Genomic DNA, 27,296 nt, shown 5'->3' with positions numbered 1-27,296 from the left:
CGTCATTATATTAGAGTGTTGTTCCATTCTAGGGTTGGCAACTTTAAAACATTTTGGTACGTACTAAGAAATAACTAACCTAATAAAATCACGTACATAAGCTCAATTTGGGTCACTAACCTCGTACATCTTAAAATTTAAAAGAGATTTTGTAGGTCAAAATCCTATACAAACCTGTATGAGGATGAAAATATCCTTTTAGCAAAGGCAAAGATGGCATATTTGTAGGAGGATGCTCGTACAGTTGGCATCCCTGTTCTATTCCACCCCGTGTTCAGGCGGCCGCCCTCGGCCCGTGGCGGCGCGGCGCGGCGGCAGTGGCGGCGGCGGGCGCTTGCATTCACTACTCGACCTGCTCGACTCGTAACTCGGCTCACTCCGTCGCGGAACTTCCTCGCGCGTGTACGTATTAGTTTAGCCTCCTTGTGACTCAAACTTTACTCGAAATGCGAAACGCCGCTCGTTGTAATTTTTCGGCGTTTAATTAAAAGTATTCGATAGAGCGACTTAATTAACCGTTGCGAAACTAATCGGACATTAGCGTGGTTGTTCGGAAACGTTAGTTAACATCACTGCAGCTCTTTACCATCCGGAAATTGATAAATCCCGCTAAGTGACAATTGGTGTGGACGAATAAATTTTAATATAGTGTTTGCTTTGCCGTGACTGTGGAATTTGTTTATTGTGCGAATAATTGACTACTGTTTTGGAAATATCGTCTGTTTCGTTTATTTTGTGCATTTTGTACCCTAAGGAAAATATCGATACTAGGTATGTATGTATACAGAATTTAATTTTGTTTTTATTTAATTTGCAACTTTGTAGTAGAAGTACTAATGCATCACTAATATAGAGTACCTACTTACTGTTCCTAATTTCACGACAATTTTATATATGCAAAGTTTATGTAAATCTATTAATGGTATTAAAGCTATACTCAGTTTAGAATACGATATTGGATCTTACTTTATATTAATTTATTTTCAATTTATTATCCTAGTAAGACCAGTTTAGTGATAGTGGGATATTGACACTGTTTATTATCATTTAGAGGTTTATGGTAAGGTCTGTAGGAAATTGGATGACTCTCTTTTAATCACTCACAGGCTGACTACATTGAACGTTTAGAAATATTGCAATTCGTAGTTTGTTCATTAATTCAGGAATTTATAACGTCACATATTTTTAAATAAATGAAATAACCGTTCTTTTTATACCTACATTTATATTTATTAACATAGATAATTATAATTTAAGTACTCTTAAAAGTATATTTAGGATTATTTAATTACTAACTAAAGCCCCGTACTTAATGTCCATGAATTTTGATAGTAAATTATCTAATCTAAACAAAGCCGCGAGTTACGGCATAATTATTTATAAGGTTAAAAATACTTGTTTTTATTTAATTAGTAATTACATACAATCTCCTATGTTTTAGAAAGTTTGAATTCAAGTACCAAGTAGTCAAATACGTGCCTACTACACTTTTATTTTAAAGTAATACTAATTATTATCAGTGACTTTGAATTGATAAACAAACTCTGTCAATGCAAGCCGTACTTACACGCCTTTTGAGGCGGTATCTCAAACAACCAAGTAAACAAACAGAAACACACTTTCACATTTATAATAGCACAATGTAAATGACGTAACCATATACAATTTATTCAATTTTATTAAACAGTAAACTTAATAGCGCTACTGTATATTAATAGTCTTACAATGTTTATATTTATTACCTTAGATTAAATATTTAACGACTATTTATCTTTACCAGTCATTCTAATAGCTGCACTCATAAATTTATATCATTATAATGATATACTCTCAAGTTTTATTAGCGCGATTTAATAATAAACAGGAAATGTTGCAAGTTTTCGAGTAGTGAGAGTGGGTGATTAAGTTACATATGACAATAATTATATTATATTGATGTTAATTAATTGCATTTTCACAATTTGTGTTTAAGAGTTGACTTTAGAGAAGTTTGTCTCAAACTCATAAAGTTGGTTACTGAGAGTAGGTAGGTAAGTAAGTTAAATTAACATACCTAAGTCTGCGTTAAATGGGAAAGTGTGTCTGTCTGTCCATACAGTTCCATTGACGTGGTAACAAAGTAATTACAATTTTTCACTAGTGCACTAAATTGATGTAGGTACCTACTTATCTGAATTGGAGCACAGTAGGTATGTAAATATGTAGATATCTACTGTTTTAGTAAAATGAGAATAATATTTATATTTACAAATAGATTATATAATTACATTGTTAATGCTAACAAAGGTATAAACTATATGTTTACATGATGTGCTCATATTAATAGGGGTTCTACAAAGAATTTCCTATAAAGTGCCTAACTGTAACACAATAAAAATAGGCCGTATATCTTAGAAGACACTTTTAGAGACTGCGGTACAGCATAGCGCAGTTGTCCCAAGTCAAATCTGGTATAACAGGAAATAATATAAATATTGTTTCTATACAATATCTTGTAGTAATAATCAAATAAATTTTTAAGTAATTACATTATTCATGCATAACAGTAATTGTTGGTACTGTATATTGAATCAGTTTATTGATTTTCAAAAAAGTGATAACCATTATATAAATTAGTACATTGTACCCGCGGTTTATATATATATTTTAAAAAAAATTATGATGATCGGTTCAGTAGTTTTTGCGTGAAAGCGTAACAAACATCCCTACTTTCATATTTATAATATTACTAGCTACTCGCCCCGGCTTCGCACGGGTATACATGTATTATACATATAAACCTCCCTCTCGAATCACTCTATCTCTTAAAAAAAAGCTTCAAAATCCGTTGAGTGGTTTTAAAGATTTGGGCATACATAGACGAACAGACAGCGACAGCCACTTTGTTTTATACTATGTAGTTATACCAAATAATGTTCAATTCATGTTTATGTCTAAATAACTAATACCAGTATCGCTTTAAAGATATGATTACTCTCTAAAGCACTCAATGTGAAAATCCTCCATCCATCATGGGGGTACAAAATATTGGTGATCACAATATTATTGAATTTAAATAAAAAAGAAAGTCAATCTATTGTTATTATACCACCAGTATGAAATCGCAGACACAGCTAGTGTATAACATATTATACATATGAGTATACGTGAGGTTATCAGCATTATGATATCTTTACGTGAAGTGATACGTGTCAAGTTTGGTATACATGAATAATGTTGTATATAATTGCCTAATTATTGACCAGTTCGAGCTTAACTATATATGTCTACAGCGGCAAGAACTAACAGAAGATACGTGCTAAGTTGGCAACTTATGTCGCAAGAGTTTCTATATATCTGTATCTAATAAGGAAACAAGTTTTAATATTACATTAGTTAAGTATGTTAAACATATTCATAATTAAGTTTAAATATAAACAGTAAATAAAATTAAATGTTTAATTAGCGATACAATGCAGTTTAGTTATTAGAGAGAGACAAGGCGATATTGCCTTTAAGTATCTAATGAGTATACTAAATTGTAGATATACCACTTTGACATGATTATTATCTTAGAAGGGGTAGGCAGAGTTGTTGTTTACTGCCGACGTGTCGTGGTGAACCACACACATTTCGCTGTATATGTCAATACAATGTTCCCTCTCGAATTTGGTGTATTATTAGTGTTATCATTAAAGGAAAGTGAGAGAGAGAGTGAGAAATATAAATTGGTACACATTTTGTAATGGTAACTATCAAATAAACTACTTATCTATCCATAACAAAGTTTTTGGGACGGGCATAATTTGACCCTGACTAATATAACCGATCTACAGTATTTGCTGATGTATTTATGTCTCTATGTTTATATCTTTAAGTATTAAAATTTGGGGTTAGGTCAGGATAAGATATTTTAAAAATAACTTCACGCATTAATATAATCAGTATTTTAATCAGTAGTTACTACATTTTTTTTGTAATAACATTATTGTTGATATGATTACAATGTATGAAAACGTTGTCATTTTTATGTAGGCACCGATAAAACGCGATCGTTAATAGAATTTTAACACGTTTATTTTAATTAATTAAATATGTGAGAGAATTTAAAAGTCTGATGCATTTTATTAGGCGACACGCTGTTTAATTTTTAATTAAGCATAAATATTTTTTGTTTTAATTTCATTGTAATAAATTATATTGGCTCGCAAGTGACCAAATTACATGATAGAATTTTTAATTAGGAGCTATGGTTCTCAAACTGTAATGAAAAGGATGTAGGTACTGATATAATAAGATTATATAATTAAACTATAGTATTGTATGTAATTTACATAGTGTTAAAATAAAAATTCATTAAGTTTACCTAATAAATTAGTTTAGCATATTCTTTTACCCCATCTATTATCTTTGGTACTACAAAAGTAATATATCGTAGAACAAGCTACACGCCCGCAATGGATGATTTGGGTTTTATCATATTGTAATTTTTCACTAACATTGTCTCATACAAGTATGTGAGTTACGTTTCCAAAAAAAACACTAAGTTGTTAAGAAGTGAAGTAAAATCGCATTGTAGTAAAACATGGCCATTGGATTAGAGTGTCGTATGCACCCTCACGACCTCGCATAGTGATGCGCCGCCACGCCCGCTGCTTGTTATTTTAATTATCATGTCTTAATTAAAGTTAGGTCGGTCGGTCTCGGCGGCCCCCGCACTTTGTATGCCTACACTGCGCAATGGACAATCAACAACCACATAATTATAATAACACATTAAGCAATATATTATTAGATACACATATATGAATAATATTATATAGGTTGGTAAGATTATATTTAAAATAAAGTAAAGTGAAGTGTGAAGACACTGAAATGTAGTTCTTGTTCTACATTTTTTTTATTCCTTACTAAAAACCCAAAACTAAAAAATGATATATTTTCTTTTTTATATAGTTTTATTTATATTATAAACGTGAAAGTTTATATTTTTGAGCCTTTGTTATGCAATCACGCTTAAAGGGCTGGACGGGTTCGAATGACTTTTGGTACACAGATAAAGCAATATTCTAGATTAACAAACTCGTTGGAAGATTTAAAGGAGGTAGAACTATAAGAAGTAGGTACTTATTAAATTACACTGGTCTCTACCAGTGATACAGTGAGCAGAATACAGCTAGTGTTTCAAACACTATCTACTCGTCAAGTGTCCATGCGGTATTACATTGATTGACATATCACAATTTATATTCGAATAAAAGAAAAAAGAGGCAGTCTTGGTCTCTTCTAATCAGTACATTAAAGGTGTATATTATTTCATGCCTGTTTCAACTAGACAGACAACAAAGTCTTTTAGTTACACGTTATTAGTTTATGCGCTGTAGCTGTGACGATTAAGAACATTCATTGGATAGGTACCAAACTTGCTCATTATAAGCATCCTTAATGACCCGCCAACGGCGTTCCTAATGACTAACTCTACCTAATGAACGCAGAACGCTATGTACTTGGCGCAATGAAACGAACGCCGACCTTTCTTCATTGTTTTCAGTGATGTCCCGTCTCGAAAATAATTATAAATAATTAGCATACACAACACGAATGAATTAATTAACCCATTGTAAATGATTGTTGGAATTCGAATAGGCTTCACATTGTGTCCCAATTATAATTGATTCCATTAACAAAGCTTCGCCCATAATTGAAAGTAGACAGTTTCAGCAAAAGGGAGGGTAAGGTAATTACAAGATCCAATTTAGAATTGCCAAGTCTACACTTTGCTGTTAGTTTCAAACAAAAGCTTAATTAATTAAGTCGAGAACAATTAAGTTCACTGCCGTAATATTCTCAGCAATTACGTGGAATTCGACGTATTTTGTAGTCGTTGGTAATTGCCGACGAGTCTCGAATCAGATTGTATCCGACACTAATACTGCACACATCCATTAATTATACTCCGAACACTAATTGGAAAATCTATTAATTAATTTATTAATTTACGATACAAAATTTCCGAGATTATAAATGATGTTATGAATTTCCTGTTGTATAAATTATTCTCAGAGAGCGGTATGACTAATTCCAATTATGTCTTTTATGATTCAAAAATAAAATATTCTAATTATGATTATGATAGATGATTTGTTAAGTCTCATGAACATAACAGCACTATTTAATTCGTAGCTTGTTAAATTAATGAAACCAATACAAATAAACAAATATAATATGTATGTATAATGTTGCGTTTCCGTCTATGTGAACTGAGAGACGACGGTAGCAATTACAACGTCGTATCGTGTTGGTACGGTTTTAGCGGCATGTCAATTTGAATATATAGACTAATAAATCAGGGTTGTCATTAGGTGAGCACTAGTGAACAGTGACAGGTACCCGCCGCGTGTAACGAGACACATATCCCTCCAATTAGCGCGGGTGCGGGCGCAGCCCTACTGCCTACTATTACTATGCCGCTGGTGTCGAGACACGCGGATTTTGGCGTGGGTGGCGCGCCCGTTGGTCAGTGGTTGCCCGCTGCCGCCTCCGCGCCCGCGTGCTCTCGTTACGTTCCTGCCTCGTTAGGAGAATTGTTTGTTCGAGTATGTAAAAATGTGTTTATTTGCACGTACGCTTCAGGGTAAAAAATATATGAAAAGACCCTTTTAAGACTTTTAATGATTTCCCGGCAAAGGGAAATTGGGTTAGTTATTTTCCCCGGGGTTGCCCCTCGTTAAGTTTTAATGGGGTAGCTAGCTACGACGTAATCAAACGTACTTATTTAAGTTAACGACGTTTGCCAGGTCTGTGTACTTTGTTGTCAATAGAAGTTATTTGAAGGAGTATATTTACTTACTTTGTCGTAGCTAACAACGTATTCCAATACTGTAGGCAGAGATAATGGTTGAACTATGTCCGCTTGTTAAAAAATCCTACGTTGATCGTAAGTACCTACTTGTCTACATTTTCTTTCTTAGAAGTGTAGTTACTAGTTATAGTGGTTGTAGATAGGTACTTAACAAGTTATAAACAAGGCCTTCCGGCGCAGCCCAGGACCTAGGTGAATATCCATATAGGTACAACGCCTAATTAATTTCTAGTAAAATGTCGACGTTGCCTGTTTTTGCAGGAACTTGGCTCATTAGAGCGACGAGGCATGTTGATTACATTTTGCAGCGCTTATTAGCGCAAACTCTCATTAGAGGCCACTATTGTTGTAATTAAACAAGAAACAACAACGGTACGTACTGTTTTATGCTGCTTCAACAGAACTCAACTTTATTGCTATGCAATAACGGTCACGCGGTATCAGTTTGCGACTGCCGATTATATTGTGCGAATTTAATTAACAAGTGAATAGTTACACAGTAGAGGTAGAGAGCAAAGGGGAGTTCTTGTTGCGTCTGACATGATTCCATTGTTAGTGTTTGTGCAAAAAAAGCGGAGGTTTGTTTAGAAGTGGTTTATGCAATTACAAGGAGGTACTCGGTTCCGGCGCCTCTAGGTACGTTGGCATCAGTGTTGTCTGTCAGCGACGACGGTGGCGGTACTTTAATTGGACAACAGAGGAAGGTGGGTGGGTGTTGTGGCGGCGGGCTGCCGGGTGCTCCGCTACCTCCTAACACTTCTAATTGGCTCGCCAAGTCGCCAACACCAACAGGAGCTTTCCTCTAAAATGTATACTCATCGTCATTACTTATAATAGGCTCTGACTCCTCGGGAACACCTGCTGCTATTTTCAATTCCTTTACGTAATAGCTTGTTAAGAACATACTTATTTTACAACCTGATATATATTATTGAATAAGCAGAAATAAATAAAGATTTAATAAAAAATCTCAAGACTATAACGTGAAATTAAAACGAAATAAAATTAGAAAAAGGAATATCAACTTATAAAATATTTATTATGAACCTGATCACAAAAAAAAGTAGAAATAATTTTATAATATTTAGAGTTAGTAAAGGTAGTAAGTACTACTATCATATTGATATAGGTGCCTAATATCAGTTTTTTAATATAAAAGTGAGTTATCTCTATAAGAAAACATGATGATGATGATGATGATAATTAAGATCTTGGACAATTTACAGTTTTTTAATTGAACAAATAAATAGTTTTTATTTAAATTAACATAAGCCGTAATTTTATTTAATTAAAAGTTAAAAAAAATATTTTTTTATATAATTGTATTGGCAAACAAACTAACGGCCCAAGTGTAAGTGTACGTTTATATGATGGCAATAGCTTCTTATCTATATGTACAAGAAAAGGACCACAGACATCAAATCATCATGTGACACTCGCGGTACCGCCAAGAGTTGTCATATTGAAGGACTAAAGATATTATGCCTCCGTAATCTGTTAATCTCATCCACCAAACGACAAACAGTACAAAACAAGTACAACTTCCTTGTGGGTAAAGTAGGTGAGACAAATGTACTCGGACGACTTCGTACAAAGTCTACCTCTATAATGTCTGGTATCCCTTTAATTAACTATAATAATAACACAAAACGAGGGTTAACGAACATGCGTTATCAATGTTTGCGTAATTTATGCTTGATTCATTAGACTGTAATTGGGAGCAGTGATAATTAGACCAATTAAGAATAATAATACAACTACTATATTTAATCTTCTCTATTATATAATAATAGATAAGAAAAATTCGAGTACATTTGTATAGGAATGATTCAAACGGATTGCTATAAGAATGGTTGATTGGCATCTCACGCTCGCTCTACAGCACGTGCGTCAATGATACGCTAATATTCACGTCTATAAACAGAAGTGGTGTGTCCACCAATACTTAAATCTGTAGTATAATATAATGTCACGACTGTTATACCGGATGGAGGTAGTCAGAGGCTTAGTCAACAGTCAATGTTGTGGTGAAAGCAACTTTTGACCTTGGATTATTTTTAGGATTGATATCAGTGCTTCTTTCAAATTGTAGTCGCTTCGAAACACAATTTAACGTTCTAAGCTTTTTGGTGTTGACCACATATAAATCCACTACCACGAGGCCTCGATGTTCTTATGTAGCATAAACTTGTTACATACATTTACAATGTCAAATAGCAGATATCTAAAGTTAGGATAAAGTTCCTGGTTACTTACTTACTTAAGTTATAAATAACTTTCATATTCTCTACTGTTGTACTAATATGATAAAAGCTTAAGCTTGTCTGTCTGTCTGTTACCTTTTTACGACAAAATGCATCTTAAGGAAAACTGAGGTGCAGACAGATTCTATCACAAAAGATATAGGCTATCTTATGTCTCAGTAAAAAGAGAACGCAGGCGCAGGTAATGGTTTATATTTTATAATATTATTATCATTATATTTTATTCCGCTCAGGAACTGTAATCTTATATATAAAATTCTCGTGTCACAGTTTTCGTTCCCATACTCCTCCGAAACGACTTGACCGATTCTCATGAAATTTTGTGAGCGTATTGAGTAGGTCTGAGAATCGGCCAACATCTATTTTTCATCCCCCTAAATGTTAGGGGTAGTCCACCCCAAATTATTTTATTTTTTAGACCAAATTTTTAGTTTCTATTTTTTTATGATACAACATACAAAAATACATACAATCCTAAATTTTCACCCTTCTATCATCAACCTCTATTTTTTTATAGAGTTATTAATTTATATGGCAAAATAACGTTTGCCGGGACAGCTAGTTGAGATATAATAATATAATGTTATTTATACTATATGGATATCACAATGTTACTTAAATTATTATTTATAACTGTCTATTGTTACTTTGTGTACAGAAATATGAATTTAATGTAAAAAAGTTTTTGTATTTATACACTATATTTTTTTTATCTATCTTTTTCGGAATTATATTAGAAAAGCTATTATACATTTATTAATAATGAATGATTCATCATACAAATATTACATTTAGACATAAAATTATATTGTCATTATGTAACTGTTATATGCTGGAGGTAAATACCATGTGCTGGTAGAGAGAGAGAGAGCGAACTATGGCGGAGGTGCAATTATTATAGTTAACCAGGCTCGAAAAATAATTACAACATTTGAATGAAATATAGTAGAGTATAGTACTGAATGCCTTGATTTAAATAGTTTATATAACACAACTTTAGGAATCACAAACATACTCACGGACATCGAAACCAGTAGTGACACGGGTCAGGTTGGAGTGTGAATTTTTACTACGACAAAATTTGCTTTGTTCTAAATTTAAAGGCTATCTTTTTAACTAAAATTTGTTTATTGTATTGTTCATCATTCAATTAATCGGATTCGCCCGATACAAACAGGTTGTTCTCTGAAACTCTTCGAAACTGAGACAAATCTGTGGAAATTGAAAGAGATGACACCCTAGCCAAGGGTGTCACAGTGTAGTCACTGCTTCCTCGTGATAGACAGTGTAAATACTGTTATCAGATCACACGGATTCCCATTATTGTGGGCAAACATTGAAAGCGGGTTCACGTCACAGAATTAACTACCTTCTGGTAAGTGATCCCCTCATGACATACAAACGAGTATATCAACTAATAAATTATTTATTATTACATATCAATATGGCTAATGAAAGCATAACAATATTCTTTATCTTTAAATGATTAATGTGTCAATCAGTTTGTTTCCGTATAATATTATGTATTAAAAAACAAAAAAAAAATTACTAATTTTAAAATGAGACATCAAATTAAAAATTACTCAAGACTTTGTTACCGGTTTCTATTATGGAATAACATTCCCAATTAATATTGATAAAATGTTTAGATGAGTCACGATAGCAAATGTTCAATTTTATGTAAAACGTAAAAATTTAAGAATGAGATGTTGTTTATTTTGTTTTAGAAAATTTCTAAAACAAAATAAATAAATATGACATTGTGGAACATAAATTTATAAATTTCCATACGACGACCTGCGCGCAGTGGTAGGTACGTACTCGGGTGTGTGTCGTTCGGTTTTCATAACTTAACGTAATAAGTACATGGCTGACGCAGCATTTAATAATATAAGGGGAAGTGAATGGAAAACTTTCCAACAATCCATATAAACTTCGCAAATTTATGATACAATACTTTCTTATTAAAGTTAAAGGCAGCCTTATGTTTTGAGTGACAAATCCAATTTTATTCTCGACTGCCCCTCTCGGCCCGCGCTCCGCGCCCCGCGGACCGATCAGACCTTATCCAAATTGGATCTTGAATAATAAAGAATCGGGGCGATTGGATTTTATTCCTTAAATTCAATTAGCACACGAGGGTCGTGTGACTCGTGTGTGTGACTGCAGACGAAAGATAGAGGCACATTATCGTATTAAAAGGGATCGTAAGGGTTTATTTGGTCGGAAAGAAAGTACTTACCCCACCTTTAACCCTCCTAAAACTTACGCAGCCTTGTCCCATCCAAGATTTTATCATGATTCAAATTTAATTTTACAAGTTATTCTTTACCATAATGTTATCCCAGCTATATAAAACTGTAGCGGTAATATTTAAATGGATTAGTTTTTGATGACATATCTATAAATGTTACTTAACTTTACTCTCTTAGTGAGACGTGTGTTCTTATGAAATTTATAGAAATACTTAATTAAAATAAAATTTTAAAAAGGCTATTTTTTTACAATATCATATATATTTTTACGTATTTTTTGTTAGTAAAAGTATCTATAATAGGAGCACTTAGATCTATACTAATATTTAAAAAATATAGTGCGTGTTATAAGGAATGTGTAAGAATTATAGAATGACGGCCAAAGCAGGGTCGACCATTTGTGAAATATAAAAAACAATGATATTTTAAATCATCAGTAAGTCTATCGTAGTGTTTTAATTATCATCATTATTGCAAGATACCTTAGAAGTGATTGACCGATAAAAACAAAATTATAAAAGTTTCTAATTAGATTTAACTACGAGATAAAACTGTGCTTGATATCTATAGGTTTATCTTGCAGTTACACGCTAAAAACTAGTATATATACATACCTACCATGCGTATGCATGCGTAGAAAAGGACTTGAGTTACCCGTTTAAGTATAATTATCGACATAAACAGTCATCTTCCTAATAGACAGATAGAGGATAACAACTAAATGAAATTTGAAATTTCTACGAAATAGTTTAATAAACAATTGAAAAGCAAAAATTAAATGGAATGAATATAGTTAAATATTTGGAGTGCGCTGAATTATTCATAAAGTAAAATTAAAAACATTTCTTACGAGTATAAGAATTTCGTATTTCTTCTGATACACAATGATTAAATAAATGGATTATGTATCCAGCACTGCAGATCTGAACCTCTATATTAATCGGGGGATTATATATAATATTTATTACTTTTTATAATTATTATTTAAAGCAGGTAGTAAGTACATTAACGTCAAGTTGAACACCCGAGACGTTGACTTAATTTCGAATAAATTGCAGTATTAATATTAATGAAGTATTAATTCGATACGCAACGATGTAAGGTATAATCTTGATTGCATTATTAACCTGAACTCTTTGATATTTAAATGCTTCGCTCGTAAATGTTATTAAACCAGGTTTTTAAATGCTGTTGCGACGGGATTTTTTACGTAATTAATGATGGTCTACGAATTGTTTTAGATACTACTATTTAATAAAGGAATACTTTGTACAAAATTATCCCCATAAATACAAAAGTCTCACTACTTTTTGACGCCCAGCAACTTGCTGACCCAACTAATAATGTTCATTTGTACTATATATACAGATAGTTATAGACTAAGCTAGTAGCTTTGTCAATATAAATATTACAAAGCTGAAGAACTGTTTGGTTAAATGCGCTAATCTTAGGAACTACTCTCGACTATTCGCGATATGAAATATTATTTTAGTACTAGCTGTACCGGCAAACGTTGTTTTGCCTTAAAATAAAAAAAAAATTAGGGGTGGAGTAACCCTAACATTTAGGGGGATGAAAAATAGATGTTGGCCGATTCTCAGACCTACTCAATACGCTCACAAAATTTCATGAGAATCGGTTAAGCCGTTTCGGAGGAGTATGGGAACGAAAACTGTGACAGGAGAATTTTATATATAAGATGAGATGGCCTATTTACAAATACAATGAAGAATGTTGCTAAAACGCGGGTAGGTTAATTTTTTGTAAACCCTAAACGCGTGGAAACACAGTATATTGGCTTCAAGTAACAAAATAGATCTATAGCAAACCCTTTGTAATGATTTAACTAATTCCCGTAATTTTAAGTACTTCACATTTATACATAGAATTATTTTATCGAAATTTAATGGAAGTCGTTTAGCCATCGCAGTTCTTTTGGAGACTAAGGTTAGTGTCATACATATCCTTTTTTAGTGAGAATCCTTTATTTTCATCATAGAAAGATGTATAAAAATTATATTGCCTTTCTGAGATTGCATATTTTCATTCTACTTATTTTAATACTATTCTACTTTAAGAAGGATATTTACAAAAGTTACGAAACTACACTGTTACTATGTAGCGAAATATTCCTGACACAATCGGTTAATTTTCATATTAACAAAAAATAATTAATAGTAAAGTTGCTAAAAAGTTATAGGTATAATGGATAAAAATTACATTAGGTTGAAATTAGTAATCTTATCAAACTTCAAACACAAGTATCAAATAATTGGTATTAGGAAAATTAATAACAGTTACAGATATTAAGTAATCAGAAATTCTGATATCTAAGTATATTAATAGTAAAGTTGCCGCATCAGTCGCCTCCACCCATTAGAGCGAATGTATTAATAAAATAAATTGCGATATTATCGTTGGCGCGTTTGACATAAACATCGAAATCTACTTAAAGTAATGGAAACGATTTAATGCAGCAGAATCAGGCCGCCCGATAACACGAGTTTCGTCGTCGCTACGTTGTTAAGAGGATGACTATCTATATCTTGGTAGTTTTGTATTTAATAGATAAGCTTTGTATAGGACAATGAGGAAAAAACTAATAACTAATATTATACAGGAATTTTTTTAAAGAAATTTGTACAAAATAAATTCGCTTTCACATTTTGGGTACCTACTACTACTATATATTAAATGTCTACAAGACATTTCCTTTTGTTCAAAACTATGAATTTTTAATTAGTAATTATTAGATGAGATTAGTTAATACCAGTATCAAAATAAAAATATAAGATTTCAAGCAGATTAAATAGATAAATACCTATATCCGCGTGAGTTATTTGACGAGTTTAAAACAGACAAGAGAACTTTGTTCAAGGAACAAAGACTGACTAATATTTTTTAAACTTAAAAATATTTTATCTATTCAATTTGGCAAATACATTACTTAACGGAGAATAATATAAACTAATTAAGAAATTAATTTTGTATATTTCCATAGGAACGGGCACAGTCATGAGTTCTGTGGCAGGCAATGACTAGTTCATAGTAAGTTATCTTGTTTGAGAAATATAACGCTGTTAGTCACAATAGCATTCGCTATATACTAATTTCATAGTCACGAAAATGACTCAATGCCATGCAAATGCCGTTGAGTGGCTTATCACCTCGCATTCAATTAAAATGATATTTCCTTTCTAATCTTTTAATTATAAATATTGTGTATAATTTTATGATAATAACAATGGAACTAGTAGTCCAATACCAGTAGTTTTTGGCGTAATGGAGTACAATGAAAATTATGAAATTACTGGAAGTGGAATTATGGCACCATATTCCTCCGGAATGGCAATGCTAATGGTACCACGGGCATCACGTGATGACGTAAAGTCCGTGGTACAGCTTCATCTAGAATTCAGACGAGGAAATTCTTTAAGCATTCCTGTAGACAAATAAGAACTCAGTGAGTTAATGCATAGTTTTATTTGTTTTTTTTTTTATAAAACATCACTATTATTAATGTAATACACCGGATCTTAACACTATTAATTTAATAATAAGTAAATGAAGTATTTTCTTACTTGACGTTTCCGCTAGATTGCATCTATGATCACTAACAGCGGGACTCATTCAATAAATTCAATAGAATTTATTGAATGAGTTCCGTTGCTGTTTTGGGAAGTTGTCAGTAGTTTATTTAACTACTGTGAGTAGATTGTTAAGCGAATCCGTATGTACTTAATTCACCAATTCCTCTTATATTTCTGTTACTTATTTGTCTCAGTATTCGAAATAGATGGCAACTGTAGTTCACTACCCTGTGAAATATGAGTATTTTTTTATAGTTCTGTCGTAAATAAGAGTTAATAAACTTTGAATAATGTACACTAAATGCGAGAATTAAAAATACAAATAGCGAGAGCCCTTAGTATGTGCTTAATTATGAGACTACATATGGACAACATAAACTTGTATAAAAAACATAATTTTACTTTGCTTTAACTTGCACGACATCATCTAATTGAAACCGCATGCTGGTAATTAGTTTTTGTATACTATCATCCATAATGTACCATATGGTGGTCGTTATGAACGTAACGAACGAAAAAATTAAAAACACGAAACATACATTAATGTTTTGTGCTATAAAACACGTTACAAAAACGGGTACATACTTATTAATAAAAATAATTTTATGTTATTATTGAAGATTGGCGGTATATATAATTAAAAAATTATAAATCTAATGTATATAAACGTAGTTATTTATCTGTCTAAATTTTCTCCCTAATTAGGATAAAATTAAAAATATTATTAATTATTAAGTTATTGGTCGCTACTAACTTTTTTATGATAGTTTAAGTTAACTATAGAATAATTTCATTTTGAGATAGTTAAAGAAAGTAAGATATTTTGGTTGTCCATAGTCTGAATAGTTTTGTTAAAAATCCTACATAGTATAAAATGCTTACATATACATAGAATGCAATTGCATAAGTATAAAGTCAAGTTGCTTTAGATTAATTTTGTATTATGTGTAATATTCTTTGCTAAATGATATAATAGATAATAATAGTAATAAGTAATTTATTTAGCCTCACAAACATCGATGACAACAAATACATGTAGTATATGTTTCATACTATAATGCATAAAATACTATGACAAAGAATTACTCCAGATAATACAGTTGCCCTTTAATACAGTGTGTTACTGTACATGGTTTCGTGCATAAATATATCCCCTAAATTGACTGTCCATCAAATAATTCCCCGATGGGATGGATCGGCGCGGCGCCCTTGGCTCAGCTCACATTGGTCACTCACTGTGTATGATACTTGCGTGATATTCTTAATTAAACTTCAGCTTAAGTGAAAATTTAATTTCCGGAGTTGATTCGAGAGATCGTGTTACTCATGATTTTATTTGAATCAAGCCGCACCATTCCAGATGCATTTGTTTAATCATGTCTTCTTGTATTAATAATATTTTAATAGAACATTAGTACGTCTAATTAAGTTTATATATTTATATAGCAGTACTCATTTATATATTAATTTATCTGTTAAACCTTGTAAACTTAGGTACATTTAAGCGACTGGTGAAGATATGCTGTTTAAGAGTCATTCAGCAAACCGAAAATGCTTACATTGCAAGTATCTATACTGACAAGTCACAATCGTGTCACAGTGGTGGTAGCAGTAGTAGCGAGTAGCGGATAATGTGAACATTGTGAAGCGGTGGCGTGCGGCGCAACCTTAAAAGCAATATCCGGCGCCGCGCGCGCCGCCCGGAAATGAACCGGAAACAGCGGTGTATTAAGCCGCAGGTACCAGCCCTTCAATTTATAAACGCTTGCGGGCGCACTCCAGCCTTCGCCGCTGCTATTGCGAGCTACTCAGATATCCGGCGTGGTTAATTTGTAACTTACGCTTACAATTTACATTTGCAAATAACTATTTCTATCCACTAACTCGTAATCGACATCGCATACTTGACGTTTATTTTAATAAAACGATCATGTTTGAAATACAAATATATAAGGTTTATTCACAACACAGCAAAAGGGACAATATCTAAAATTACATTCTCTCGGCCTGAACTAACAGTGAAATGAAATAAAGTCCGCAAACAAAAGTTTGCAAATCCAATATGATTTGGCGCGTCGGTAAACATCGGCAGCATCCCGGTGATATCGCGAACGAATAACATTAAACTTTGTATGGATTGAATGTAGAAAACCAATTTCGGTGCTCGGTGAGTGCGAGCCGATGGGATGAGGGTGTCAGAACGCTTTGACAGCTCTCTGATTGAAAAATACGGAAGGCTGTTTATGGAGCGAGCGAGATCCCGCTGGCGTGGCCGCTGCCGCGCCAAGCTGCGAATGCCGTTGGCGTGCACCATATGGTTCATAGGGAAAATTACGATTATTTGTATTGCAATTGAATAATGCTAAATGCTTATATACATGCATTACATTCGATGTATCTGTACTTACATCTGCAACAATTATTAGGAAGTTTTATTTGTGGAAAATGTGTTTGAGAAATTAATTGACGAAATAAAATTAAATATTCCTCGTTTAAGCTATATAACATTATGTTACGACCAATTGGAGTAGAGCTGCAATGAAAAATATTGCAATAGGTGGGGAAATGAAACGCATGATGCGCGGGTCTGCTATTATTCAATACGTATAGACGTCCATACAAAGTAACATAAACGACAAGATGGTTACTCAATAAAGAGGGTCCGAGATATCAAATCAAGATGCAATCAAGTGTAGAATAGGATAAGTATCATAACAGGAAGACGGTCATCTTAACTGTGCGGCATCCTTTGCACACCCTTGTGCATTAATCAATCGGTAATTTTCTACCATCAGGTCACTCAAGTTCCCACAGTAATTCGTAGATACTGCATACCAACAATATAATATTTTTTTTGTTTGCATGAATAAAGCCTAAACCTGAAATGATTTTATATACGCCATAGATGTTTCATCAGAGATTAACTAACCCTAAACATAAAAAAATATCATATATCATATATTTTAGTCGAGTCAAATTTATTAAATGTGACGTTAAATATTTTAATATTGTGTAACAGTTTACATAGGTTTAATGCTCCTTTATTTAAAATCTGTTTATATATTTACATACCCATATATTTTATTATGTTAGACATTTAGGTATCTATATCTAGTCTTTTTTTGTCATCAATAGAACGATCTAAATTTATTACAAATAGACTATTGTTTCTGTGAGGGTGAGGAGGGCGAGACCAGGCCAGAGATTAGGCCTAGGTATAGCAGTTTATGTAGGATTTCAAATAACATAGTATTTTTTATAGGTGATAAGGGATTTGTCCACTGCCTGTAAATATAGACTCTGAAGAAGTTGATGGTGAGCATAAAGTCAGATGATTTAGCTTATAGTGTAGAATTCGCCAAAAATTAACCACTATGGTTTTTATGTTTATTATTACCAATTCCTTCTTCAAAGTGGAATAGTTATTATGTAGTAGCATAATATATTTTGTAGTTGTAGGATGTTTAAAAATCCGTTTCAGTAATCCAAAAATGGTACAACCGCACATATTGAATCAATGATGAATGGTCACCGAATTATGCGCGTTATGAAATATCTCATAAACAGCCGGGCTCCCAAAGCAATCCATGCCACGATATATCACGAATTTGGACATCAGCACCCTGCTATTGGAATTCTGCAGATGATTTTCCTTTAGAATTTATACGAAGCGTGGAACGAACCAATCGTAGTAGGATTTTGGGATAGGATATGAGATCAGCGATTCATTTAAAACGGCGAGATTAAACGTACCAAAGATTATATGCTGGAGATCTTTATTGCGGATTACATAGACTATCTAAGACGCTTATTGTAATAAGATCATTTATATTCAGTATAATTACATACTACCCAATTTATATTGGTACTGAATTAAATAATATAGCAACAATGCAGCTTAGTCATTTTGATTAATCTAGTATCAATAATATGTTATAGTTTTATTAGTGTTGGATACTTATTTACAACTTTAAAGAATAAAATTGACAACTTAGATAAGTCTTGTTAGGAAATTATAATGATTAAACTGTACCTATACAAGTCTACATACATACAACATCATATGTTATGTGTGAAGGCTATGTAGGTAAGAAATAATGTGGCCATACTTTTGCAGGTAGACTTTACATTCTTAATAAATCTCGTTAGTTCAGGTAATAAAGCGGCTTATAATAAATTACGGTATTGTGAAGGCTTTAAGCACGAGTAATACACATGCATTTAAATTGCGCTCAAATGCGGCATATGTGACACTGGGATGAGGGCACGCGGTGCTGGTTTGTGGTTTTTATTAGCTGTTACATAGTATAAAGGAGTATCAAACTACATAATTTAGGTAATTTTAAAAATGTTTATACAATTAAATTGTTTATAATTATCATTAGGAATACTTGTTATTTTATAACCTAGCATTAGTATTATTTAGCATGAGTTGAATTGTCCTGTGATATTTTGTAAATTTAAGGATTAAATTAAAAATTTCTGTATATAAAATGTGCTTTCATATCTAGGGTGCAATATAAGTAAAACTTCAAACAGAACTCTATATCTACCAAGTTGCTTTAGACAGCGCTGTTATAATACTTCTGATGAAAGTTTTATCAACTGCAAAATGGTCAAATAACTATGTTTTTATTTTTAGCTGTCTTTCTTTTTTACAACCTGTTGATGTTTTACGGCCGAAAATACATTTATTATACGCTCAAATGAGTTCAAGACTATCAATCAGCATCCATTTATACTTTAGTAAGCCGAAGTTTCGATGAACTTATGTCTGCCAAATTATTGGCATTTAATGTTGTTAATTGACTTTAGTCATATATCACGTCAATGTTAAAATGCGTCCATTAACATTCACTAAGAGTTTATTGCATCACTGACTGATAATATTATACACATGTTGCATATTTGTTTAAAAATACAGTGTTGACAGAGTTATAATGTTGTTGTTTAAAATAACATTAACAAGTCCTTCGTAGTATATTTTGGTACTATCATTTCTTATGTCAAAAGCGATCTCATTACAAAAATTCTTCAACAATGAACAGATAAATTTTTTAGACTTTATATTTCAATTCTTATTGTCGTGAAAAGGCATCAAAAAATTTAATTATCTCGTATCTCATCATCCAATCTCCTAAGTATCGAAAATGTTAAAGCTGTCTCCGATTTCTTTCGAAAGCTACTCACGGAACTCTATTGTGCTCAATTGAATTGCGTCTTAATTACAAAACGGGTGAATATTTAATTAAAAACTTTCCGCACGCGAGTAATTCCTTATTTCATGTATACGAGATTGAGTCAGCGTTGATTCCGCTTTTCTGCGAAGCCGTCGACATTCGACAAGGGTTTTTAATTGAACGCCGGCTCATTGTGCTCGTTAAAGCGATTCAGAGTTAATCACTGCGTTTTTCGTTCAGTGTAATGGAAGAAAGTAATTATCAATTAACTGTTCGATAATGGATTGCGGTCGCTTATCCTGCGGCTTATCTCGACGTATAACGACCGATTCCCTTTCAGTTATCTTTTCAATATAGATTTTTCAATTTATTATCATTATACATAATCTCACAAAGTCGTTTAGGACAATCATATCAATTAGGCATTATTGACATGTTTCTAACTGGAAAGTTTGATGAAGCAATAATAATTTGTTTTTTAATATTTTTATGTGGTATTAGATTATGAGGATTTCACAAATGATGTTAAAACTGTGCAAGTAAAATTAAATCTGATGATTCGGCTTTACGAGTCTACTGTTATTCATCCGATAATGGCACAAAATTTCTTTATTTGCTACGATAATGGTGTGAAATCTATCTCCGCGTTTAACAATCGGCGTGATTCGATTACTTTACAGTTATTCGTTACCTTTCTAGCGTTTTCTGTATCCTAGCATTTGCTTCGGTAGGATATATTGCATTCATTGAAACTCCCAGCAGGCCAGAAGGTTATGTTTACTTAAGTTTATTGGTATTACGACTAAGTTTTTATATCATTTACGGTATTTATGTACATTACTCATGTCTTTTTGTGGACCACTGCAGGTGCAATATCAACACGGCAATGAGATAAGGAAAGATTTGGTACGGTATAAATATATCTAGTATATAGATAACTAATCCATAGTACACAGTTAATCTGTTTACCTATACATAAGTGTGTTATAGTCATGGTTTTTCAAAGTTATCAAAAAATATATACCTACTTAAAGTAACTATTGATAGCAAGAAAATACATTTAATATATTAATATCCTGAATCAATGTCAATATTTTATATTTGTCTATTAAATTGTAAAAAATAACAGTAACAGTTGGATAGAATGTAATTTTTATGAAAGGGGTAATGCTCTTATTAGATCAAACGGCGCGCTGAGAGTACGTATATAAATAACAGGGTGCCCTAGTCGGATGGTGTGTGTTCATCGCAGAGCACGATTGCAGAGCGCGGCCGCTGACGTGATATTGTGCCGTGAATTAGCATTGTAAATGCAATCACAGGTGTCAACCCGCCACTCGCTTGTCGAATTTATGCGCCTTCCGGTACAACTACTATGAATATAACAATTTATTGTCTATAAATAACGATTAACATCCCACTTCGCGTTTCTAATGAAGCTATCAGAATATCTTATTCTTCTAATTATGTATGCTATAGAGTTAGGTAGATATTTTTGTTGCCAATTATGTTGTCATCTATGAGCATGAACAAATTGTGTTTAAACAAAACTGGCTTTAATTTTATAATTTTAATTAATCATGATATTATAATTATTACTACAGACCCTATCGACGGAATAGCACAAATTAACTTAAGAATTTAGAACCTCTTTTTTTTCTGAAGCCAATTAAAAATCGTGAAAATTTGTTATATAAATAATTATCATAATTAAATAATAATCTTAATCCACAACGTAAACGACTTATCAGGTAGGTACTACTTTCAGTAACAAGTTTATGGAGTTTCACATCAATCAGAGTTATCGATGTCAAGCCGGATTTTGTTATTGTATGTTTCGACCGACAAAAACAACCATTAAGCGGATTAAACATGTACAAAACCAATTAAAGTCTTAAGAGCCGACAATGTTACCTGGGGGCCGAGCGTTTGAGCGGTCGCGACGCGGCCGTGGCAGACAGGTCTGGGCTATTAAATCTCATTAAAATACCCTAGCCGGGGACTATCACGAACATTTATTTACAACAGCAAAGCTAAGTTATTGCAGCTTAAGTCCACGTTACAACACAGTAATCAGCGCAGCATCGGATAGTTAATTAAGCTACATTATCGTCAGATCTATTGCAATTGCCAACAATGACAATTAAACTGGCCAACTGTGGCAGAACCGGTCTTACACTCGCTTAGAAAATTCATTATTTAATAATACAGTTATATATACATTTTTACCTATATACAAACATTCAAAACTACTATCCTAGATGGGGAAGTCACAGTCCTTGTCTATTGTCGATGTTGTGGTGAACGCACCACTTGACATGTCGAGCGTCTTAGAAAAATATTTTGTACATATAGGTATTTTTTTATTTCTCACTACGGAAGTAATTTTAGTTCCTTTTCGCTTCAGAAGAGCCAGGTTACTCGGAATCGTTTATACTAAGTAGACACCTAGTAGAATTACGGCCATCATCATCAATGAACTTTCTTGACAATCTAGTTTTATGGTTATAACTTTTTTTTTACAAAAATATTATCATTATATATTATATATATATATATATTGGTGAATAGAATTATCAGCAGTGTATTTTTGTAGGTAGTTTAATTACTCGATTGTACAGAAATATCTGATTCATTGATTATTGAATAAATTACAAATATCGTAACAGATGTAGTAAGATAGTACCTAATTCTATTTCTGTATGTTCTGTGTATACTATTCTGTATGACCTCTAGGATGTAACGATAGATATATTGCTTTGAATGAACTTGATGACAGCTTCGAATCAATAGAGCAAATTTGGAAAAGTGATTTATAATATATTACACTTTGATTTAAATGCATTTATCATTTCTGTAAGAACCATAATACAACTATAATCGGTCTTACAATATTTACATACAGTATTATGCATAAGTACATATTAAAATAATAAATAAGTAGTGTTTAAGTATTCAACTGTACATTCTTCAGTCGCGAATAGTAACTCATGTCGTGCCATACACCATTATGCCCACTCAATTATAAATGTGCCTATAAATGGCGGTCAGTTTTGTAGCAGTAATTTACGCTTATTGTCGGGTTAATTTGTGAGTAAATTGCGCCTTACCGAAGGCATGTGGTGTCACACCGTGACACTTGAAGTAGTATGTACACAGATATCTAGAAATAACTTGAATCTTTCTCATATTTTATCTCGTTTAAATCAAAGACATTTTATCATAATGTAGAGAAAAATGTTGTAGGTACCTGTTTTTACTTAAATCATACGGAGGTACACTTGAAGTTTATATGGTGCAGAAAGCTAATAAATAGTATTCATTTATAATAATGCTTAAAAATATATTAATGAAAAAACTTTTGTTATAGGAGGTTGTATTTAACAATAGAACCACATTAACGTGTAAATTAAAACAAAAAATAATTTATGGCCGATTTTAGTCACTGGGCGAACACTAGTCCTTACCTACATAAAAAATTACAAAAAATTTAAATAAAAATACAAATTTAATTTAATTTTCTTCTCCACTGAAACGAACTTGTTTTTCACTGCAGGTACAATTAGGAGGAAATCAAATAGCGTAGCCTAAAAAAGGCTCGACAATAATAGTTCAGTACATTTGATTGCCTCTGAATATTTATAGTAACTAAAAACTTTTAAAACTTCAATACAAGTTTAGAATGGTGGGCCTACGTATTTTTATGAATAAGGTATTACTTAAAGTAGATGGTGAATTACATTTAAGAACATTGAATAATACTTAAATAATCGTAGATGCGATCAAACCGGGCACGCAACGTCGCGAAGCAATAAAGGTAATGTAGGCAAGGTATTTGCCAATATCCTTGTGGAGTGGCCCTCCCAAATATCTTGAGATTGTATTCCCCCTACATAAAAATTGTTCCGGAATAGAGATACTACCCGGATAAATATTCAATTTCACTACGGACGAAAAAGATTTGATACCTTTGGTACCTCCTAGATTTATTGGATGATAGCCTTTGGAATGGTGTGGATAATCATATTCATAGTTTTTCTAAAAAATAAGTTTTGTAATAGTACTTCGTTCGTTATTAAATGAGGGTCTTATTAATATGTAGGTATATAAATTATTCGTGTACTAACTAAGTCTTATTTCGTGATCGTAATTTATTTAAAATCAACCATTTCAATTATTTTTTAAAATGTCGAAATTGGCTAATCTATTATGTTATAGAGTATTGCCATAATCTTTTTTTAATGAAATTATTCATTTTTATCTTAATAAAATTAATTAGTAAACCCAATGGCTTCCTTAGGTATAACGTTACATGTATTTCAGTGTGGTCAACCTTTATCATGGAATCTTTTTGGCAACAGCGAATTGGTAAAATCCCATACAAAAAATTTGCTATTAATTTAATATGCCTAAATATTACTCTTAGAATATTGAATAGCTGATTTCAGTGCACAGTGCCTTTTAGTTGTTATGTTATTATTTGATTTAGACAAAATATCTAATGTTAGTAATTCAATTGGACTGTAAAAATTTAATTTAATTTAAATATATTAAAAGAATTATTTTATTTGGTGCGTTTTGGGTAGTAAACTTATATTTACTCCCTCCGTTTTATGGTTATCATTGATGGTTGAAGTCTAATACCAAAAAGGTCGCGACTATCAATAAATAAAAAGTTACAGCTCGATTTTTTATTAAAAATTATAATCGAAATAAATAAAAGTGTGTTCATTATTTTTTGCATAGAAACGATATGATATTTTTGGTATAGTGATTGATTATGGTGTTAATAGTTTGGCCGCTTGAAATTATTTATAGCATTACAAAATGTATCAATCCGAAATATACTCGAACACTATTACACTCCATATACAGCTTTCTATTATGTAAAAGTATGATAAATATTGTTCATGGAAACTGTCGTTTTTAAAATTAAATTAAATTAAGCGATCAGAATATTTTCGGAATCAAACTTAATGCTATTTAATAATTAAATCAAAATAAAATAAATAAGTTATGTCTACATATATGAAGTGGATTGATCATTGACATTTATTTACTTTGCTCTATAATTGATATTACTTCGTATCAGGGTACACAATCAGATCTCATCTTATAGATATCTTAAGTGTAAAAATCTCCTTATTTTTATTTGATAAATTATCTAGACTACCTACACTATGTTTCGCTTAGAAGCATACTTTTAAGATGTTTATTAGTACCTGACTAGTTTATACACATTTTAAGCAAGAAATAACTCTTTGAAGTACTTAGTAGGCATAGTGTCATCACGTGTAATACCTACATTTTAGTGTAATGAAATATTTTTAGACTAGATTAAATTAATTTTGAAAAAAATAATATATATTAATATTATAGATGAAAAAAATATGTCTAACTACTTGTTATATTTTCACAACTAAATGGGTGAGTGGATCTTAATTGAATTTGATGTCAAGATATATTCTACACGAGGACAGACATTATTAAACTTTTATTTAAAAAAAAACAGATGTATCCGTGGGTAAGCTATTTTTTGTAAAAAGTTTCATACTGTTACAATTTATATATTATTTTTAGAAGAAATAAAAAAAATTCAATGTATTTTCTTCTGTTATAGTTTAGGTGATTGTTTAAATTTGATCACTAAGCAGAGGATGGTAATTTTATGATCTTTTTTAAATCCTTTAATATATTGTACGTAGCGATGACGCAAGTATGTCGGGGCATGAATGATTAGTGATCACTCATACAAAATAGGATAAAGGCGTATCCATAAGTCGCGCGCACGACCCTCTCGAGGTAAGGAGAGAACGACATGTAGATGAAAAGGGCAGCTGAATCTAATACAATCGGGGAAAGCGATACTCGCTCCATCTCAGGGTTGTCGGTAATCACATTTCATATTTTCGTATTAATCATATTTATTTTGATGAAGGGCATGGTTCACAGTTAATAATGAACCAAGAAAATGTAGAATATTTGTTTTATTTTGTTACTATAATATTGAGAGTAGAAGTATCATCGATTGTCACCCGCGACTGCTTTTGACTTATGAGGTAAATATCATCATTCAGTGATACTATATTATATATGACATTGATTTAAAATATGTGTTTAGCATTTTATCCGAGTATAAATAAAAAAACACTTTCGCATTTCTATTATTATTATATTATATAAAACGTGTATATTGTTATATTGCTATTTTTTATATAATTATAATTATATATATAAATTAATAAAACATAATTTTAGTATCTTTTTAAAATGAATGACAACCATTTTTATATTTATTTCCCATTTCATATCACACGCTGATAACTGCAAGAAAGTAGTTAAAGAGGAATGTAAAGTTTTATTGCATTCCGTGATACGGGGCGGACAAAGTATCGCATTGTTAGCAGCCCTAGACGCGGGGGAGGCAATGGGGTCGCGGGGCGGGCGGTCGGGTATTGAATGAGATTGCTTCTTACTTCGGCAAATGGATCACGTAGAGGATGAGATGTCACAGTGTTTTAAGGTCCCAATTCGACCGATCACCGTGTTAGACGGTTAATATTCTCTGGTAGATTACCTATGTTATAATAAGTAAGTAAGTATGTATTTCGTTATGAACAATTACAATTCCTTTTCACAGTTTCGGCAACACTGTGTACAGATTACTTTCATAATTACTAGTAATTAAATAAGAATCCGGGTACCTATGAATTAATTACGATAACGAGTTTTTATAAAGTATAATGAACCTGAAGACCTTTATGTCCAAATATATCTACATTACATTATCAAGTGGATACATTCACACGCAGTAATTGGGAAATTCCCGAGACGGGCCGCCGCCGCTGCGCCGTAGTCGCGTCGTCGTTGGCGGCGCGGTGGTGGGTGGGCGCTGAAAAACAATTTCACGCCAAATCTTAGCTTGTGTTTTCCTATTTCCTTTTTATTTATCTTTTAGTCTTTTCTTTTCTCGAGAATCAATTTCACGGATGAGTGTCGCGATGATCTCAGTTCAAAAAGCGCGAGGGTTCGAGCGTTAAGCGATGCACGTGTGCAGTCGGACGTTTGTCCGGGTTGTGTCCGAGGTCCATATCGGCGGGAGGACGCGCCCGGCTACTCCTCGCTCTTCTCATTACCCGGGTGACGCAACAACGCGTCTCGATAAT

At 32.4% G+C, this 27,296-nt stretch overlaps 1 protein-coding gene across 1 annotated transcript in view; it reads left to right on the top strand.

The window, feature by feature from the left end:
- Positions 1-343: 343 nt before the first annotated feature.
- Positions 344-27,296, top strand: part of LOC131853303 (LIM domain only protein 3-like) — a 48,570-nt gene continuing 21,617 nt past the window's right edge. Inside the window, exon 1 of the mRNA XM_059204162.1 lies at positions 344-771. The gene's annotated coding sequence lies outside the window, so the exon portion shown is untranslated. The remainder of the gene's footprint in view (positions 772-27,296) is intronic.

This window comes from Achroia grisella, unplaced genomic scaffold, assembly GCF_030625045.1.
Source record: "Achroia grisella isolate CSIRO2021 unplaced genomic scaffold, CSIRO_AGI_Agris_v1 utg900, whole genome shotgun sequence".
In the NCBI taxonomy this organism is placed as follows: domain Eukaryota; kingdom Metazoa; phylum Arthropoda; class Insecta; order Lepidoptera; family Pyralidae; genus Achroia; species Achroia grisella.
This window is presented reverse-complemented; position numbering and strand designations above follow the sequence as displayed.